The sequence below is a fragment of the Rhinoraja longicauda genome, unplaced genomic scaffold (genome assembly GCF_053455715.1).
Source record: "Rhinoraja longicauda isolate Sanriku21f unplaced genomic scaffold, sRhiLon1.1 Scf000353, whole genome shotgun sequence".
Taxonomy (NCBI): domain Eukaryota; kingdom Metazoa; phylum Chordata; class Chondrichthyes; order Rajiformes; family Arhynchobatidae; genus Rhinoraja; species Rhinoraja longicauda.
This window is the reverse complement of record NW_027601571.1, coordinates 53330-74816: the sequence shown is the minus strand read 5'-3', so window position 1 is coordinate 74816 and position 21487 is coordinate 53330. Positions and strand designations below refer to the sequence as shown.

The 21487-nt window shown below is 48.4% G+C and overlaps 2 long non-coding RNA genes across 2 annotated transcripts; both read right to left on the bottom strand.

Annotated features, from left to right (window-relative positions):
• Positions 1-615: 615 nt before the first annotated feature.
• Positions 616-6895, bottom strand: LOC144590852 (uncharacterized). Its single transcript, XR_013546595.1, has 3 exons — positions 6775-6895; positions 4122-4336; positions 616-639 (listed from the first exon to the last, which is right to left on the bottom strand). It is a non-coding gene; the product is annotated as an uncharacterized LOC144590852 (long non-coding RNA).
• A 6409-nt stretch (positions 6896-13304) lies between these two features.
• Positions 13305-19521, bottom strand: LOC144590849 (uncharacterized). Its single transcript, XR_013546592.1, has 3 exons — positions 19401-19521; positions 16809-17023; positions 13305-13328 (listed from the first exon to the last, which is right to left on the bottom strand). It is a non-coding gene; the product is annotated as an uncharacterized LOC144590849 (long non-coding RNA).
• Between the last annotated feature and the right edge of the window lie 1966 nt (positions 19522-21487).

The window sequence follows — 21487 nt, the reverse complement described above, 5'->3', positions numbered from 1 at the left end:
GCTGGGAATAGATGGATTTACACCAATCAGCCAAAACATTATGTCTTGATGAGCCAAAACATTATGACCACCTGCCTAATATGCTGTTGGTCCTCCATGTGCAGCCCCATACGCAGCAGGGCGCGATCCAATGTTATTCACTTTGCCCGTCAGTGGTCATAATGTTTTGGCTGATCGGTGTATACCACGTGGAGGTAGTTGGGTTTACTTGGATGGACAACATAGTGGCCTTTTCCAGTGTGTGGGAAGGAAGTGCAGATGCTGGTTTAAACCGAAGATAGACACAAAACGCTGGAATAACTCAGCGGGACAGGCAGCATCTCTGGAGAGAAGGAATGGGTGATGTTTCGGGTCGAGCCCCTTCTTCAGACTGAAAGTCCTGTTCCTGTGTTGTACTGTGTTCTAGGGTATATTTTCTATTATCAACCTCTGTGGTCTAATGGCAGGACTCCAGCCATTAGTTGGTTCCATGCAGTGGACCTGAATTTTTTTCTATTTGCACTCCCTTTAGGTTGAGGTTAAAAAATGTTAAGTTGATTGACTACCCACAGCCAAGAGATGCAAATTGTTTATTCCTTACCTGAAATTATTGACTATTGCTCGACGGTAATTTGGGTCCGGTCTGTACACAGCATCAAGCTGCAAAAGAAATACATCTATGAGGATTCATTTGCAATCGTTTGATAAATAAACTGCAAAACTAAGAGTTGTTAACCAAACTAACATTTTGAGTGGCCATATCACCGGCCATTGTGTACTGTCTCTCCGATGACTGGATAGCACGCAACAAAAGCTTTTCACTGTACCTCTGTACACAAGACAACAAACTAGACTGAACTTTTGTCAAAAGGCAAACAAATCAGAGTGGGAGCAGGGAGGATAATTTAAAGAGACAGGTGGCTTGACTTCCCAGCCACTTCCATTGCTTCTCCTACCCAAAGCATTTCATACATCAGTTTCAAAATCGGAACAAATAGGCACAGCAAGCAGTTAGCCACCACCTACAGTGTGTTACCCCACTCAGCTAGTTGTTCCACAGCCCTGCAGCTTAAAGCAGCGCATGCTAGACATGTTTTTTTCTCTGGAGAATTATACCTTAGAAATATAGAAACATAAAAACATAGATACATAGAAAATAGGTGCAGGAGAAGGCCATTTGGTCCTTTGAGCCAACATCGCCATGGCTGATTATCCAAAATCAGTACCCCATTCCTGCTTTCTCCCCCCATCCCTTGCTTCCGTTAGCCCGAAGAGCTAAATCTAACTCTCTCTTGAAAACATCCAGTGATTTGGCCTCCACTGCCTTCTGTGGCAGGGAATTCCACAGATTCACAACTCTCTGAGTGAAACAGTTTTTTCCTCATCTCAGTCCTAAATGACACACCACTTATTTGTAACTGTGGCCCCTGGTTCTGTAAGGTGTATAAGATCATGAGAGGAATAGATAGGATTAATGCAGTCTTTTACCCAGTGGGGGAATTAAAAACCAGAGGACATAGGTTTAAGGTGAGAGGGGAAATTTAATAGGAACCTGAGGGGCAACTTTTTCACTCAGAGAGTATATGATACGATACGATACAATACAATACGATAGAACTTTATTTATCCCAGGAGGAAAATTGATTTGCCAACAGTCATGAAACACAAAATACACGAAACATGAAATCAAAATGATGAGTGGAAAGGATTGGGAGATGTACAAAAATTGGGGGGGTGATTCAGTCTACCCCACGACAGAAGGGGGAGGAGTTGTACAGTTTGATAGCCACAGGGAAGAAGGATCTCCTGTGGCGCCCTGTGCTGCATCTTGGTGGAACCAGTCTGTTGCTGAAGGTGCTCCTTAGGTTGACCAGAGTGTCATGGAGAGAGAGGGTGAACTGTATTGTCCAGGATGCTCTGCAGTTTGAGGAGCATCCTCCCCTCCAAGACCCCCTCCCATGAATCCCAGATGGAACGAGCTGCCAGTGGAGGTAGTTGAGGGAGGTACAATAGCAACATATGAAAGACACTTGATAGACACAAAATGCTGGAGTAACTCAGCATATCTGACAGAAGGAATGGGAGGCGTTTCGAGTCGAGACTTTTCCTGACAGGTGCAAGTATAGGAAAGGTTATAAAGAATATGGGGTAGATATTGGAAAATGGGACTTGCTTCAATGGGACATATTGGTTAACATGAATGACTTGGTCTGTTTCCGTGCTACATGAGTCAGGAAGGTTTAAGTTCAAAGCACACAATAAAAATACGAGAACCTCTTTCTACTTGAATGACTTTATAGTAGAAGGTAATGTTTTTTTATTTGATGAGATGGCTCTCACTGAACTTAGGAAGTTGGCAGGACAGTTGAAAGGTGTCCCCTGGTGTTCCCTGGTATGATGTATATAGACCTTGTCATAAATTCCCCTTGTAAATAAGACAATTAAACATTTTTTACTCTCTTGACTCTTGAGGTCCATTTCAGGACGCTTAATATTACATGCAAAAGGTTTAAAGAGACGTGTATCACAGCAGATGTTGGTTTAAAAAGGAGACAGAAAGTGCTGGAATGACTTAGCAGTTCAGGTGGAATTTAGTTTAAGAAAAAAACTGTAGATGCTGGTTTAAATCGAAGGTAGACACAAAATGCTGGAGTAACTCCGCAGGTCAGGCAGCATCTCTGGAGAGAAAGAATGGGTGACGTTTTGTGTCTCGTCTCGAAACGTCGCCCATTCCTTCTCTCCAGAAATGCTGCTTGACCCATTGAGTTACTCCAGCATTTTGTGTCTATCTGGCTTTTAGTTTAGTTTAGTTTAGAGATACAGCGCAGAAACTGCCCCTTTGGCCCATCGATTCCGCGCCAAAGAGCAAACCCTGTAAACCATCACTATCCCACACGCTAGGAACAATGTTTACAAAAGCCAGTTAACCTACAAACCTGTACGTCTTTGGAGTGTGGGAGGATATTGGAGCACATGGAGAAAACCCACGCGATCACGGGGAGAACGTACAAACTCCGTACAGACAGCACCCGTAGTCTGGATTGAACTCGGGCCTCTGGCGCTGTGAGGCAGCAACTCTACCACTGCACCACAGCGCTGTCCTAGAATTTCGACAGAACGTGAATAAGTGATATTTTGGGTCGGGACAATGAGTTCGAAGAAGGGTCCCAATCTGAAACATTGCCTATTCATGTCTTTTGGAGAGGCTGCCTGACCTACTGAGTTACTCCTGCACTTTGTGTCATTCATCATCACTGAAGCATTTGCTCAGTCCTGTACAAGTATTAGACTCACGGAACATAAAGACAGGGAAGGAGGCCGTTCAGCCCAGCTGGCCCATGCTAGCAACCAGTGGGGCAAACCAGTCAACATCACTCAGCCAGTTCCCTTGCACAACATTTTCCCAAAATTGTACTCTGCATTTTTCCTTTGAAAGATTGAAATGGCTCTGTCTCTGTCAACGTGGCTTAAGATAGGAAAATCCACTCGGCAAATCTCCTTGGAGATTCAGAGATGCAACATTACTCTCCTGCACCTTCTCATACTTAAAGCACACTAAAAGAAAATATGCCATTAAACATATCTACAGTAATACTTAGGCTGTATTCCTTACTAAATGAGAAAATGATAAAGAACGCACCAAAACCTGTCAGCGACCTCCTCTGGCAGCTAGATCCATATGGGGTCCATGGGAGGTGGTCTTGGAGGGGAGGATGCTCCTCAAAGCATCTCCTGCAGAGCATCCTGGACAATACAGCTCACCCCCTCCGTGACACACTGGTCAACCTGAGGAGCACCTTCAGCAACAGACTGGTCCCACCAAGATGCAGCACAGAACGCCACAGGAGATCCTTCTTCCCTGTGGCTATCAAATTCCTCCCCCTTCTGTCGTGGGGTAGACTGACCCTCCACCCCCCCCCCCACCCTCCAACCTTCCCCCTCCCCCATCCCCAATCTTTGCACATCCCCCATCCTTTCTGCTCGTCACTTTAATTTCATGTTTCATGTATTTTGTGTTTCTATGACTGTCTGCAGATCAATTTCCCTCCTGGGATAAATGAAGTTCTAAGGCATTGTTTCGTAAAAACAATAGGATCAACGAGAGATTAATAAATAGATCAACACAGAATAAGGGAACTTACCCCAGTTGTAATACTGGCAGCCAAGGATCGGAAGTTGCGGGAACTTCGATTATTTAAGCTTGGTTCAAAATCACCAACAACACTGAAAGAGAGTGGGACATTAGCTACAACCCGATTTTGCGTGGTTGTAGTTGGTGATTCTGTTGTACTGGCAGTTGTTGGTCCAGATGTAGTTGGTAATTCAGTTGTACTGGAGAATTGTGATTGTGCGGAATCTGGTGGTACAATGTTGATTGAGGAAAACAACATTATTAGTTCATAATTTTTGTCTTTTGGAAAGTTCATTTTAATCTTCCCTCTGACATTAATACTTGCATCATCCCACGACCCACAATTTTCTGCTCTATTTGTGTCCTGTTAGGTCCAGTTTCTGTACCTTCACGTCCTTTTGAGACTGATATCTGAGTATTATTGCACTATCTATGTCAGGTGAAACTAGGACTCTGGACTCCAGTAGCATGTCACACATTAAGCCTGGGTACCAGGCTTGCATTACTGGAATTCTGTTTCTTTGGCATATCTGCCTTTGGTGCAGTTACATTAGACATTTGTGGGCGGCACGGTGGCACAACGGTAGTGTTGTTGCCTTACAGCTTTTACAGCGCCGGAGACCCAGGTTCAATCCCAATTTCGGGTGCTGTCCGTACAGAGTTTGTACGTTCTCCCCTTGACCTGCTTGCGTTTTCTCTGAGATCTTCGGTTTCATCCCACACTCCAAAGGCGTGCAGGTTTCTAGGTTAATTGGCTTGGTATAAATGTAAATTGTCCCTAGTGTGTGTAGGATAGTGTAGTGTGCGGGGGTCGCTGGTTGGTACGGACTCGGTGGGCCGAAGGGCCTGTACATCTAAAACTAAAAAACTAAAGACGGACAGTTACAATGGGTTGGGAATAGTCTTTGCCCCAAGGTTCTTGGTGTAGTAAATGCTGGAGTAACTCAGCAGGTCAGGCAGCATCTCGGGAGAGAAGGAATGGGTGACGTTTCAGGTCGAGACCCTTCTTCAGACTGAATATATATATATATATATACACACACACACACACACACACACATATATATATACATATATATATGTATGTATATATATATATATATATATATATATATATAATGGCTTCCGACCACTGAGCCTTACCCAATGTGTTCCATTCCCCCAGGGAAGCTTTGCATAGCATTTGTCACGTTAATTTTCCACATTATACTGATACTTAATTTTTGGACGTTATTTAGACTAAACACTTTAACTCCCCCTTCCATTCCCACACTGACATTCCTATCCTGGGCCTCCTCCACTGTCAGAGGCACAACGCAAATTAACATAGAAACATAGAAAATAGGTGCAGGAGGAGGCCATTTGGCCCTTCAAGCCAGCACAGCCATTCAACATGATCATGGCTGATCACCCAGAATCATTTGAGGAACAGCATCTCATATTTCATTGAGAGGTCACAGCGGCGGTCGATGATGGCGCCGACCGACGGGCGAGACGTCCCCGTGAAGTAAGGAAGTCGCTGCCACGGGAAGGAACAAAGGAGGACCTGGCGTGGGGGGACCGCCCTGAAGAACAATAGACAATAGGTGCAGGAGGAGGCCATTCGGCCCTTCGAGTCAGCACCGCCATTCAATGCGATCATGGCTGATCATTCTCAATCAGTACCCCGTTCCTGCCTTCTCCCCGTACCCCCTGACTCCGCTATCCTTAAGAGCTCTATCTAGCTCTCTCTTGAATGCATTCAGAGAATTGGCCTCCACTGCCTTCTGAGGCAGAGAATTCCACAGATTCACAACTCTGACTGAAAAAGTTTTTCCTCATCTCAGTTCCAAATGGCCTACCCCTTATTCTTAAACTGTGGCCCCTTGTTCTGGACTCCCCCAACATTGGGAACATGTTTCCTGCCTCTAACGTGTCCAATCCCTTAATAATCTTATACGTTTCGATAAGATCTCCTCTCATCCTTCTAAAATGGGGGGACCGCCGTGGGGGGGGGGGGGGGGGGCAAGAACGAAGGGGGAACTGGTACAGGGATGGGGGCCAAGGTATGCAAGGATAGAAGTTCACTGTGACTTGTCTCATGTGACGATAAGGTTTTCATTCATTCATTCATTCATTCATTCATTCATTCATTCATTCATTCATTCATTCATTCATTCATTCATTCAGGTGAGTGGAGAATCTGGAGGGAATTGACAAGAAGGTGGTTAGAACAGAAAATGTGATTAATGGGTAATTGATAGTTGGCATGGACTCTGGGCCGAAGAGCCACTAAATCTCTCCATCACCCTGTGACTTACTATAAAGGAACATACTCTAATGCAAGTTTTTTTTCAATTGATTCACAGGGTGACAACATTATTAATGTTATGGAGGGATGTGGGAGGAATTTCCTCTTTGGAACCTTTATTTCCGACCCCTTTCACCTTTACGAGAAACATTGACCAGTCAACTTCAACCTGCTGGTTAGTGTCACAGAGTGATACATTGTGGAAACAAGCCCTTCAGCCCAACTTGCCCACACTAGTCAACGTGCCCCATTTATACTAGTCCCACCTTTGGTGCATATCCCTCCGAACCTGTCCTATCCATGTACATCAGTCTTTGCAACAATCAGGTAGCTCTTGCATTGTGAAATTTGCAGCATAATTTATAACACTTACCACCAGAACTGATGGTCCCTGGAATAAGTGTGACGTTTCCTAAATCCGTGCCATTTGCTAAACTATTAACCAATTGTCTCACCACTTCTGACCCATTGGGAGGTGTGGTGGTATTTCCATACTCTAGGGTACACTTTGCGATAATGGATCCATTCCTAGAAAAAGTAAATTCATCTGGTGATACATCTTGAACTGTAATATCCAGTTTATTTCATATCCAGCAACGTTTTGAGAACCATGTTTAGACAGGAGTTTGGAACAAATGTTGAACTAGTCATAGATAGCCATAATCATACTGCACAGAAACAGGCCCTTCGGCCCAACCCGTCTGTGCTGACCAAGATGGCCCTCTCCCCATCAGAACTACCCCCTCCATCGACTCCTTTAAGTCCAGGCTCAAAACCTATTTCTACTCCCTAGCTTTTGAGGCCCTCTGAGGGGGTGCTGTGAACTGTTTATGTATGTGCTGTTATGTTTGTGTGCCATTGTATGTTCGTCCTTAGTACCTGAACTGATGTACAGCACTTTGGTCAATGTGGGTTGTTTTTAAATGTGCTATACAAATAAAATTGACTTGACTTGACTTGACATTTGCCCGCATTGGGCCTGTATCCCTCTAAATCTTTCCTAAGATAGATACAAAATTCTGGAGTAAATCTGGAGAAAAAAGGTGGGTGATGTTTCAGGTCGAGACCCTTCTTTAGTCTGTAGAAGGCTCTCGACCCGAAACATCACCCATCCATGTTCTCCAGAGATGCTGCTGAGTTACTCCAGCACATGGTGCCCTTTTATATATTAACCAGCATCTGCAGTTCCTTGTTTCTAAAGCCAGATCCAGAACCATCTTACCCCAAAGGTTCAAAGGACATATGTTACTCCAGCTTTTTGTGTCTCTGCATCTGCAGTTCCTTCCTACACATTTCGTCTATATTCATACCGCTGAGTTGTAAACTGAATGATGCCTGGATTAAGGAGTAATAGCTAAGCCAGGATCCCATTGATTTACAAATTTGAAAGAGAAAATTGGGTTGGATTGGACACACCCTCAGAAAACGCGCCACAAACATCACCCGGCAAGCCCTGAAATGGAACCCCCAAGGAAAAAGGAAAAGAGGTGGCCCCAGGAACAGCTGGAGAAGAGGGGTCCAGGCACAAATGTCTGGGAGTGGTTCAACTGGGGAGATCTCGAAAGACCGAGGAGCCAAGGGCTTAAGAAGAAGAAGAGCTGTAAGAAGAGATTAGGCAAACTTGGATTGTTTTCTCTGAAGCATCAGAGGCTGAGGGGAGGCCTGATAGAGGTTGATAAAATTCTGAGAGGCGTAGATAGGGTAGATGATATATTTTTTCCCAGCGTTGAAATGTCAAATACTAGAGGGCATGGCTTTAAGATGAGAGAGGGGGAAAGTTTTAAAGAGATATGGGAGGCAAGATTTTTACTCAAAGGGCAGTTTGTGCCTGGAACATACTGCGTGGGTGGTGGTGGAAGTAAATACGATAGTGTAGCGCGTCGATAAAGGCAAGGAGCCAGGTATTTCGGGAAGGTATATTTATTGTATCGTGGGTCTCAGACGGGTCTAGTCTGCCGGAATGGCTTGGCGCCCAAACCTTGTCCTTATATACCTGAGTCCAGGACCGCCTCCCGGGACTGGTCCATTCCCGTGCCGAGGGGTCGGTAGTCGTATGGCCCGACCTTTGGGAGCCGCCACAGTACCCCCCCCAGATCCGGAGGCACGAAACGCACTGGTGGTCGCACAACCCGACCGGACCGCGTACGGTAATCGGTCGACAGAGGGGCCGGCGGAGGCACAGTTGGAGGGACAGGCGGTGGGACCCGCAAAGGGGGGCGACCTCGTGGCCGAGGCTCGGCCACCCGCACCGGTTGGTCGGTCTAAGTGGGCCGGCTTCAGGCGGTCAATTGACACGGCCTCCGGCCGGCCCCCCATGTCCAAAACAAAGGTTGTCTGCCCGTGCTCCAGCACCCGGTACGGGCCTTCATACGGCCTCTGGAGTGGCGCCTGGTGGGCGTCACGGCGCAGGAACACAAAGGCGCAGTCCTGGAGGGCCGATGGCACGTAAGGGCGGAATGTCCCATGGCGGGACGTCGGCACGGGTGCGAGCTTGCCAACTCGCTCTCAGAGGCGCTGTAGGGTGGATGAGGGCGGTTCCTCTCGCCCCGGCAACGAGGGCACGAACTCCCCGGGCACCGTGAGCGGAGACCCGTAGACGAGCTCCGCTGATGATGAAGCCAGGTCTTCCTTGGGCGCAGTCCGGATGCCCAGCAAAACCCATGGTAGCTCGTCCATCCAGTCGGGGCCGGCGAGTCGCGCCTTCAGCGCTGCCTTCAGCTGCCGGTGGAACCTCTCCACCAAGCCGTTTGCCTGCGGGTGATAGGCCGTGGTGTGGTGCAGCCGCACGCCCAACAGGTGGGCCATGGCCGGCCACAGCTCGGAGGTGAACTGTGGCCCCCGGTCCGATGAGATGACCACCGGCACACCAAAGCGAGCAATCCAGTGCGCGGCCAACGCACGAGCGCATGTGGCTGTAGACGTATCAGCCAGTGGTATGGCCTCCGGCCACCGCGTGAAGCGGTCCACCACCGTGAAGAGGTGGGTGATGCCCCGGGACGGCGGGAGCGGGCCCACAATGTCCACGTGCAGGTGGTCGAAACGGCGGCAGGGTAGATCCCTTGGAGTGGCGCCCGGACGTGGCGTTGAATTTTTGACGTCTGGCACGGAATGCAGGTGCGGGCCCATTGGCCAACCTGCTTGCGCAGACCATGCCACATGAACCGCGCAGCTACCAATGAGATCGTTGCCCGGATGGATGGGTGAGCCAGCCCGTGGACCACGTCGAACACCCTCCTGCGCCACGCGGCCGGGACGATGGGGCGCGGCTGACCTGCCGACACATCGCAAAGTATCGTCGTCGCTCCGGGGCCGAGGGGAACATCCACAAGGCGGAGGCCAGAGATGGCAGTCCGGTAGGCGGGCATCTCCCCGTCCGTTAGTTGGGCCTCCGCCAGGGCAGAATAATCAATGCCGGGTGCCACTTCTAACACGGCATTGATGGCGGGGCGAGACAATGCGTCGGCCACCCGGTTTTCCTTCCCCTCGATAAAGCGGATGGAGGTGGTGAATTCTGATATGTAGGCCAACTGGCGCTGCTGTCGGGCGGACCATGGGTCGGAGACCTTTGCCAGGGCGAAAGTGAGCGGCTTGTGGTCCGTGTAAGCGGTGAACGGGCGGCCCTCCAGAAAATAGCGGAAGTGACGAACGGCCAGGTACAGGGCGAGGAGCTCGCGGTCGAAAGCGCTGTACTTCCTCTGGGCGTTGTCGAGGTGCCGGCTGAAGAAGGCCAGGGGGCACCAACCCCCGTCCGTGAGTTGCTCCAGTACGGCACCAACCGCCAACTCTGAGGCGTCCACCGTAAGGGCTGTCGGGGCATCCTCCCGTGGGTGAACAAGCAGCACAGCCCGAGCCAGGGCCTCCTTCGCGCCGTCAAAGGCTGTTACGGCCTCGTCGGTCCACACGACGGTCTTACGCTTGCCCGCCAGCAGCTCGTATAGCGGCCGCATGATGTGGGCCGCGGATGGCAGGAACCGGTGATAAAAGGCCACCATGCCGACGAACTCCTGCAGGCCACGCACCGAGGATGGACGGGGAAACCGGCGGATGGCGTCTACTTTGTCCGGCAGGGGAACCGCTCCTTGCGAGGACACACGGTGGCCGAGAAAGTCGATTGTGGCCACGCCAAAGCGGCACTTGGCGAGGTTTATGGCCAACCCGTGCTCGCTGAGCCGCTGGAAAAGCTGCCGGAGGTGGGCACAGTGCTCCTGCCGCGAGCGGCTGGCTACCAACATGTCGTCAAGGTAGACAAATAGGAAATCCAGCCCGCGACACACGCCGTTCATTAACCGCTGAAATGACTGCGCGGCGTTCTTGAGGCCGAACGGCATCCGTACGAACTCGTAGAGTCCGAACGGCGTGATGATTGCCGTCTTGGGTACATCCTCCGGGTGGACCGGGATCTGGTTGTAACCTCGCACCAGATCCACCTTTGAAAATATCGTGGCCCCAGCCAAATGGGCGTTGAAGTCCTGGATGTGGGGCACGGGGTATCGGTCCTCGGCGGTAGCGACGTTCAGCCGCCGATAATCCCCGCAAGGCCTCCAGCCCCCGTTTGCCTTGGGGACCATGTGGAGTGGAGATGCCCATGGGCTGTTGGAAGGGCGGACGATCCCCAAGGACTCCATCGTGCGGAACTCCTGTCGTGCCAGGCGTAGTTTCTCAGGCGGGAGTCGGCGTGCTCGTGCGTGGAGGGGTGGGCCGGTAGTTGTGATATAATGGTACACCCCATGCTTGGGGGTCGACGACCGGAATTGCGGGGCCATAATATCCGGAAAGTCCGCCAGCACCCGAGCGAAATGGGAGTCCACGGACGACAGCGGGCGTATAATGGGGTCATTCAGCCGCAACGCGATGGGCTCCATCGTGGCGGAGTGGACCAAGCGCTGCTGCCTGACGTCCACGAGGAGAGAATGCGCCCGCAGAAAATCGGCCCCGAGCAACGGCTGGGAGACGTCGGCGATCGTAAACAGCCACGTAAAATGACTGGCGCCGAAAACGATGTGGACCGTGCGGACGCCATATGTTTGAATAATGCTCCCATTTGCCGCGGTGAGGATGGGCCCCCGCTTCCCAGAACGAATGTCCAGCGGCGAAGGGGGCAGGACGCTCAGCTCCGCCCCGGTATCCACGAGGAAGCGGCTCCCGGACCGCCGATCCCAGGCGAAGAGGCGGTGAATCTGGCCGGCCACCGCAGGGACTATTGGTAGCCGGCCCGGGCGTTTTCCGGAAATGTGCACGGCTGGCGGCATTGTCGGGCTGCCGCACCCCAGCGCTGGTGGTAATAACACCAGTACCTCTTGCTGGTGCTGGCTGGAGCCTGCTGGTGTGGGACTGCAGGTGCACGACCCGCAATGGCCACCGGGGGCGATCTCGCAGGCCTCCGGGACGTAGCTGTCACTCCTTCCACAGCTCCCCCGCCCGACCGGAGAAAATCGGGCGCTTCTCGAGTGACGTTAAGCGCACTGACGTCATCACGGCGCGCCGCCCACAGCGCGTCCGCGCGCCTGCCGAGGGCCCGGGTGTCTGCAAAGGAGGCGTCGGTGAGCTGCAGGCGAATGTCGGCCGGCAGCAGGTGCAGGTATGTATATTCAAACATCAGGCACGGTCTGTGCCCGTCGAGCAGCGCGACCATCTCCTTCAGGAGGCTAGATGGGCGCCGGTCACCGAGGCCTGGCATGTGGAGGAGCCTTTCGGCCCGCTCCATTCGGGTTAGCCCGTAGGTTTGGAGCAGCAGCTCCTTAAGGGCTTCATATTTACCGTCGGCCGGTGGGTCCTGGAGGAACTCCGTTACCTCTTCGGCCGTGTCCTGGTCAAGGGCTCCCACCAGGTGGAAAAACCGGGTGTTATCCACTGTGATGCCCTGCAGCTGGAACTGGGCCTCCGCTTGGTAAAACCAAACGCGAGCCCGGGTGGTCCAGAAGGTCGGGAGCTTGATTCCTACCGCGTCGACAGCTGGGGCCATGGTCGGCCTGCGAGCCGGACGGGCGGTCGGCTTTTGCTTTTGTGCCCATCCTAATGAATGGACCGTCGAGGTCATCAATGTAGCACGTCGATAAAGGCAAGGAGCCAGGTATTTCGGGAAGGTATATTTTTTGTATCGTGGGTCTCAGACGGGTCTAGTCTGCCGGAATGGCTTGGCGCCCAAACCTTGTCCTTATATACCTGAGTCCAGGACCGCCTCCCGGGACTGGTCCATTCCCGTGCCGAGGGGTCGGTAGTCGTATGGCCCGACCTTTGGGAGCCGCCATAATAGCAATGTTAGAGGCATTAAGACAGAGACATATACAGGCTGGGAATAGATGGATTTACACCAATCAGCCAAAACATTATGTCTTGATGAGCCAAAACATTATGACCACCAGCCTAATATGCTGTTGGTCCTCCATGTGCAGCCCCATACGCAGCAGGGCGCGATCCAATGTTATTCACTTTGCCCGTCAGTGGTCATAATGTTTTGGCTGATCGGTGTATACCACGTGGAGGTAGTTGGGTTTACTTGGATGGACAACATAGTGGCCTTTTCCAGTGTGTGGGAAGGAAGTGCAGATGCTGGTTTAAACCGAAGATAGACACAAAACGCTGGAATAACTCAGCGGGACAGGCAGCATCTCTGGAGAGAAGGAATGGGTGATGTTTCGGGTCGAGCCCCTTCTTCAGACTGAAAGTCCTGTTCCTGTGTTGTACTGTGTTCTAGGGTATATTTTCTATTATCAACCTCTGTGGTCTAATGGCAGGACTCCAGCCATTAGTTGGTTCCATGCAGTGGACCTGAATTTTTTTCTATTTGCACTCCCTTTAGGTTGAGGTTAAAAAATGTTAAGTTGATTGACTACCCACAGCCAAGAGATGCAAATTGTTTATTCCTTACCTGAAATTATTGACTATTGCTCGAAGGTAATTTGGGTCCGGTCTGTACACAGCATCAAGCTGCAAAAGAAATACATCTATGAGGATTCATTTGCAATCGTTTGATAAATAAACTGCAAAACTAAGAGTTGTTAACCAAACTAACATTTTGAGTGGCCATATCACCGGCCATCGTGTACTGTCTCTCCGATGACTGGATAGCACGCAACAAAAGCTTTTCACTGTACCTCTGTACACAAGACAACAAACTAGACTGAACTTTTGTCAAAAGGCAAACAAATCAGAGTGGGAGCAGGGAGGATAATTTAAAGAGACAGGTGGCTTGACTTCCCAGCCACTTCCATTGCTTCTCCTACCCAAAGCATTTCATACATCAGTTTCAAAATCGGAACAAATAGGCACAGCAAGCAGTTAGCCACCACCTAGTGTGTTACCCCACTCAGCTAGTTGTTCCACAGCCCTGCAGCTTAAAGCAGCGCATGCTAGACATGTTTTTTTCTCTGGAGAATTATACCTTAGAAATATAGAAACATAAAAACATAGATACATAGAAAATAGGTGCAGGAGAAGGCCATTTGGCCCTTTGAGCCAACATCGCCATGGCTGATTATCCAAAATCAGTACCCCATTCCTGCTTTCTCCCCCCATCCCTTGCTTCCGTTAGCCCGAAGAGCTAAATCTAACTCTCTCTTGAAAACATCCAGTGATTTGGCCTCCACTGCCTTCTGTGGCAGGGAATTCCACAGATTCACAACTCTCTGAGTGAAACAGTTTTTTCCTCATCTCAGTCCTAAATGACACACCACTTATTTGTAACTGTGGCCCCTGGTTCTGTAAGGTGTATAAGATCATGAGAGGAATAGATAGGATTAATGCAGTCTTTTACCCAGTGGGGGAATTAAAAACCAGAGGACATAGGTTTAAGGTGAGAGGGGAAATTTAATAGGAACCTGAGGGGCAACTTTTTCACTCAGAGAGTATATGATACGATACGATACAATACAATACGATAGAACTTTATTTATCCCAGGAGGAAAATTGATTTGCCAACAGTCATGAAACACAAAATACACGAAACATGAAATCAAAATGATGAGTGGAAAGGATTGGGAGATGTACAAAAATTGGGGGGGTGATTCAGTCTACCCCACGACAGAAGGGGGAGGAGTTGTACAGTTTGATAGCCACAGGGAAGAAGGATCTCCTGTGGCGCCCTGTGCTGCATCTTGGTGGAACCAGTCTGTTGCTGAAGGTGCTCCTTAGGTTGACCAGAGTGTCATGGAGAGAGAGGGTGAGCTGTATTGTCCAGGATGCTCTGCAGTTTGAGGAGCATCCTCCCCTCCAAGACCCCCTCCCATGAATCCCAGATGGAACGAGCTGCCAGTGGAGGTAGTTGAGGGAGGTACAATAGCAACATATGAAAGACACTTGATAGACACAAAATGCTGGAGTAACTCAGCATATCTGACAGAAGGAATGGGAGGCGTTTCGAGTCGAGACTTTTCCTGACAGGTGCAAGTATAGGAAAGGTTATAAAGAATATGGGGTAAATATTGGAAAATGGGACTTGCTTCAATGGGACATATTGGTTAACATGAATGACTTGGTCTGTTTCCGTGCTACATGAGTCAGGAAGGTTTAAGTTCAAAGCACACAATAAAAATACGAGAACCTCTTTCTACTTGAATGACTTTATAGTAGAAGGTAGTGTTTTTTTATTTGATGAGATGGCTCTCACTGAACTTAGGAAGTTGGCAGGACAGTTGAAAGGTGTCCCCTGGTGTTCCCTGGTATGATGTATATAGACCTTGTCATAAATTCCCCTTGTAAATAAGACAATTAAACATTTTTTACTCTCTTGACTCTTGAGGTCCATTTCAGGACGCTTAATATTACATGCAAAAGGTTTAAAGAGACGTGTATCACAGCAGATGTTGGTTTAAAAAGGAGACAGAAAGTGCTGGAATGACTTAGCAGTTCAGGTGGAATTTAGTTTAAGAAAAAAACTGTAGATGCTGGTTTAAATCGAAGGTAGACACAAAATGCTGGAGTAACTCCGCAGGTCAGGCAGCATCTCTGGAGAGAAAGAATGGGTGACGTTTTGGGTCTCGCCTCGAAACGTCGCCCATTCCTTCTCTCCAGAAATGCTGCCTGACCCATTGAGTTACTCCAGCATTTTGTGTCTATCTGGCTTTTAGTTTAGTTTAGTTTAGAGATACAGCGCGGAAACTGCCCCTTTGGCCCATCGATTCCGCGCCAAAGAGCAAACCCTGTAAACCATCACTATCCCACACGCTAGGAACAATGTTTACAAAAGCCAGTTAACCTACAAACCTGTACGTCTTTGGAGTGTGGGAGGATATTGGAGCACATGGAGAAAACCCACGCGATCACGGGGAGAACGTACAAACTCCGTACAGACAGCACCCGTAGTCTGGATTGAACCCGGGCCTCTGGCGCTGTGAGGCAGCAACTCTACCACTGCACCACCGCGCTGTCCTAGAATTTCGACAGAACGTGAATAAGTGATATTTTGGGTCGGGACAATGAGTTCGAAGAATGGTCCCAATCTGAAACATTGCCTATTCATGTCTTTTGGAGAGGCTGCCTGACCTACTGAGTTACTCCTGCACTTTGTGTCATTCATCATCACTGAAGCATTTGCTCAGTCCTGTACAAGTATTAGACTCACGGAACATAAAGACAGGGAAGGAGGCCGTTCAGCCCAGCTGGCCCATGCTAGCAACCAGTGGGGCAAACCAGTCAACATCACTCAGCCAGTTCCCTTGCACAACATTTTCCCAAAATTGTACTCTGCATTTTTCCTTTGAAAGATTGAAATGGCTCTGTCTCTGTCAACGTGGCTTAAGATAGGAAAATCCACTCGGCAAATCTCCTTGGAGATTCAGAGATGCAACATTACTCTCCTGCACCTTCTCATACTTAAAGCACACTAAAAGAAAATATGCCATTAAACATATCTACAGTAATACTTAGGCTGTATTCCTTACTAAATGAGAAAATGATAAAGAACGCACCAAAACCTGTCAGCGACCTCCTCTGGCAGCTAGATCCATATGGGGTCCATGGGAGGTGGTCTTGGAGGGGAGGATGCTCCTCAAAGCATCTCCTGCAGAGCATCCTGGACAATACAGCTCACCCCCTCCGTGACACACTGGTCAACCTGAGGAGCACCTGCAGCAACAGACTGGTCCCACCAAGATGCAGCACAGAACGCCACAGGAGATCCTTCTTCCCTGTGGCTATCAAATTCCTCCCCCTTCTGTCGTGGGGTAGACTGACCCTCCACCCCCCCCCCCACCCTCCAACCTTCCCCCTCCCCCATCCCCAATCTTTGCACATCCCCCATCCTTTCTGCTCGTCACTTTAATTTCATGTTTCATGTATTTTGTGTTTCTATGACTGTCTGCAGATCAATTTCCCTCCTGGGATAAATGAAGTTCTAAGGCATTGTTTCGTAAAAACAATAGGATCAACGAGAGATTAATAAATAGATCAACACAGAATAAGGGAACTTACCCCAGTTGTAATACTGGCAGCCAAGGATCGGAAGTTGCGGGAACTTCGATTATTTAAGCTTGGTTCAAAATCACCAACAACACTGAAAGAGAGTGGGACATTAGCTACAACCCGATTTTGCGTGGTTGTAGTTGGTGATTCTGTTGTACTGGCAGTTGTTGGTCCAGATGTAGTTGGTAATTCAGTTGTACTGGAGAATTGTGATTGTGCGGAATCTGGTGGTACAATGTTGAATGAGGAAAACAACATTATTAGTTCATAATTTTTGTCTTTTGGAAAGTTCATTTTAATCTTCCCTCTGACATTAATACTTGCATCATCCCACGACCCACAATTTTCTGCTCTATTTGTGTCCTGTTAGGTCCAGTTTCTGTACCTTCACGTCCTTTTGAGACTGATATCTGAGTATTATTGCACTATCTATGTCAGGTGAAACTAGGACTCTGGACTCCAGTAGCATGTCACACATTAAGCCTGGGTACCAGGCTTGCATTACTGGAATTCTGTTTCTTTGGCATATCTGCCTTTGGTGCAGTTACATTAGACATTTGTGGGCGGCACGGTGGCACAACGGTAGTGTTGTTGCCTTACAGCTTTTACAGCGCCGGAGACCCAGGTTCAATCCCAATTTCGGGTGCTGTCCGTACAGAGTTTGTACGTTCTCCCCTTGACCTGCTTGCGTTTTCTCTGAGATCTTCGGTTTCATCCCACACTCCAAAGGCGTGCAGGTTTCTAGGTTAATTGGCTTGGTATAAATGTAAATTGTCCCTAGTGTGTGTAGGATAGTGTAGTGTGCGGGGGTCGCTGGTTGGTACGGACTCGGTGGGCCGAAGGGCCTGTACATCTAAAACTAAAAAACTAAAGACGGACAGTTACAATGGGTTGGGAATAGTCTTTGCCCCAAGGTTCTTGGTGTAGTAAATGCTGGAGTAACTCAGCAGGTCAGGCAGCATCTCGGGAGAGAAGGAATGGGTGACGTTTCAGGTCGAGACCCTTCTTCAGACTGAATATATATATATATATATACACACACACACACACACACACACATATATATATACATATATATATGTATGTATATATATATATATATATATATATATATATAATGGCTTCCGACCACTGAGCCTTACCCAATGTGTTCCATTCCCCCAGGGAAGCTTTGCATAGCATTTGTCACGTTAATTTTCCACATTATACTGATACTTAATTTTTGGACGTTATTTAGACTAAACACTTTAACTCCCCCTTCCATTCCCACACTGACATTCCTATCCTGGGCCTCCTCCACTGTCAGAGGCACAACGCAAATTAACATAGAAACATAGAAAATAGGTGCAGGAGGAGGCCATTTGGCCCTTCGAGCCAGCACAGCCATTCAACATGATCATGGCTGATCACCCAGAATCATTTGAGGAACAGCATCTCATATTTCATTGAGAGGTCACAGCGGCGGTCGATGATGGAGCCGACCGACGGGCGAGACGTCCCCGTGAAGTAAGGAAGTCGCTGCCAAGGGAAGGAACAAAGGAGGACGTGGCGTGGGGGGACCGCCCTGAAGAACAATAGACAATAGGTGCAGGAGGAGGCTATTCGGCCCTTCGAGTCAGCACCGCCATTCAATGTGATCATGGCTGATCATTCTCAATCAGTACCCCGTTCCTGCCTTCTCCCCATACCCCCTGACTCCGCTATCCTTAAGAGCTCTATCTAGCTCTCTCTTGAATGCATTCAGAGAATTGGCCTCCACTGCCTTCTGAGGCAGAGAATTCCACAGATTCACAACTCTGACTGAAAAAGTTTTTCCTCATCTCAGTTCTAAATGGCCTACCCCTTATTCTTAAACTGTGGCCCCTTGTTCTGGACTCCCCCAACATTGGGAACATGTTTCCTGCCTCTAACGTGTCCAATCCCTTAATAATCTTATACGTTTCGATAAGATCTCCTCTCATCCTTCTAAAATGGGGGGACCGCCGTGGGGGGGGGCAAGAACGAAGGGGGAACTGGTGCAGGGATGGGGGCCAAGGTATGCAAGGAAAGAAGTTCACTGTGACTTGTCTCATGTGATAATAAGGTTTTCATTCATTCATTCATTCAGGTGAGTGGAGAATCTGGAGGGAATTGACAAGAAGGTGGTTAGAACAGAAAATGTGATTAATGGGTAATTGATAGTTGGCATGGACTCTGGGCCGAAGAGCCACTAAATCTCTCCATCACCCTGTGACTTACTATAAAGGAACATACTCTAATGCAAGTTTTTTTTCAATTGATTCACAGGGTGACAACATTATTAATGTTATGGAGGGATGTGGGAGGAATTTCCTCTTTGGAACCTTTATTTCCGACCCCTTTCACCTTTACGAGAAACATTGACCAGTCAACTTCAACCTGCTGGTTAGAGTCACAGAGTGATACATTGTGGAAACAAGCCCTTCAGCCCAACTTGCCCACACTAGTCAACGTGCCCCATTTATACTAGTCCCACCTTTGGTGCATATCCCTCCGAACCTGTCCTATCCATGTACATCAGTCTTTGCAACAATCAGGTAGCTCTTGCATTGTGAAATTTGCAGCATAATTTATAACACTTACCACCAGAACTGATGGTCCCTGGAATAAGTGTGACGTTTCCTAAATCCGTGCCATTTGCTAAACTATTAACCAATTGTCTCACCACTTCTGACCCATTGGGAGGTGTGGTGGTATTTCCATACTCTAGGGTACAGTTTGCGATAATGGATCCATTCCTAGAAAAAGTAAATTCATCTGGTTATACATCTTGAACTGTAATATCCAGTTTATTTCATATCCAGCAACGTTTTGAGAACCATGTTTAGACAGGAGTTTGGAACAAATGTTGAACTAGTCATAGATAGCCATAATCATACTGCACAGAAACAGGCCCTTCGGCCCAACCCGTCCGTGCTGACCAAGATGGCCCTCTCCCCATCAGAACTACCCCCTCCATCGACTCCTTTAAGTCCAGGCTCAAAACCTATTTCTACTCCCTAGCTTTTGAGGCCCTCTGAGGGTGTGCTGTGAACTGTTTATGTATGTGCTGTTATGTTTGTGTGCCATTGTATGTTCGTCCTTAGTACCTGAACTGATGTACAGCACTTTGGTCAATGTGGGTTGTTTTTAAATGTGCTATACAAATAAAATTGACTTGACTTGACATTTGCCCGCATTGGGCCTGTATCCCTCTAAATCTTTCCTAAGATAGATACAAAATTCTGGAGTAAATCTGGAGAAAAAAGGTGGGTGATGTTTCAGGTCGAGACCCTTCTTTAGAGTCTGTAGAAGGCTCTCGACCCGAAACATCACCCATCCATGTTCTCCAGAGATGCTGCTGAGTTACTCCAGCACATGGTGCCCTTTTATATATTAACCAGCATCTGCAGTTCCTTGTTTCTAAAGCCAGATCCAGAACCATCTTACCCCAAAGGTTCAAAGGACATATGTTACTCCAGCTTTTTGTGTCTCTGCATCTGCAGTTCCTTCCTACACATTTCGTCTATATTCATACCGCTGAGTTGTAAACTGAATGATGCCTGGATTAAGGAGTAATAGCTAAGCCAGGATCCCATTGACTTACAAATTTGAAAGAGAAAATTGGGTTGGATTGGACACACCCTCAGAAAACGCGCCACAAACATCACCCGGCAAGCCCTGAAATGGAACCCCCAAGGAAAAAGGAAAAGAGGTGGCCCCAGGAACAGCTGGAGAAGAGGGGTCCAGGCACAAATGTCTGGGAGTGGTTCAACTGGGGAGATCTCGAAAGACCGAGGAGCCAAGGGCTTAAGAAGAAGAAGAGCTGTAAGAAGAGATTAGGCAAACTTGGATTGTTTTCTCTGAAGCATCAGAGGCTGAGGGGAGGCCTGATAGAGGTTGATAAAATTCTGAGAGGCGTAGATAGGGTAGATGATATATTTTTTCCCAGCGTTGAAATGTCAAATACTAGAGGGCATGGCTTTAAGATGAGAGAGGGGGAAAGTTTAAAAGAGATATGGGAGGCAAGATTTTTACTCAGAGGGCAGTTTGTGCCTGGAACATACTGCGTGGGTGGTGGTGGAAGTAAATACGATAGCAATGTTAGAGGCATTAAGACAGAGACATATACAGGCTGGGAATAGATGGATTTACACCAATCAGCCAAAACATTATGTCTTGATGAGCCAAAACATTATGACCACCTGCCTAATATGCTGTTGGTCCTCCATGTGCAGCCCCATACGCAGCAGGGCGCGATCCAATGTTATTCACTTTGCCCGTCAGTGGTCATAATGTTTTGGCTGATCGGTGTATACCACGTGGAGGTAGTTGGGTTTACTTGGATGGACAACATAGTGGCCTTTTCCAGTGTGTGGGAAGGAAGTGCAGATGCTGGTTTAAACCGAAGATAGACAAAAAACGCTGGAATAACTCAGCGGGACAGGCAGCATCTCTGGAGAGAAGGAATGGGTGATGTTTCGGGTCGAGCCCCTTCTTCAGACTGAAAGTCCTGTTCCTGTGTTGTACTGTGTTCTAGGGTATATTTTCTATTATCAACCTCTGTGGTCTAATGGCAGGACTCCAGCCATTAGTTGGTTCCATGCAGTGGACCTGAATTTTTTTCTATTTGCACTCCCTTTAGGTTGAGGTTAAAAAATGTTAAGTTGATTGACTACCCACAGCCAAGA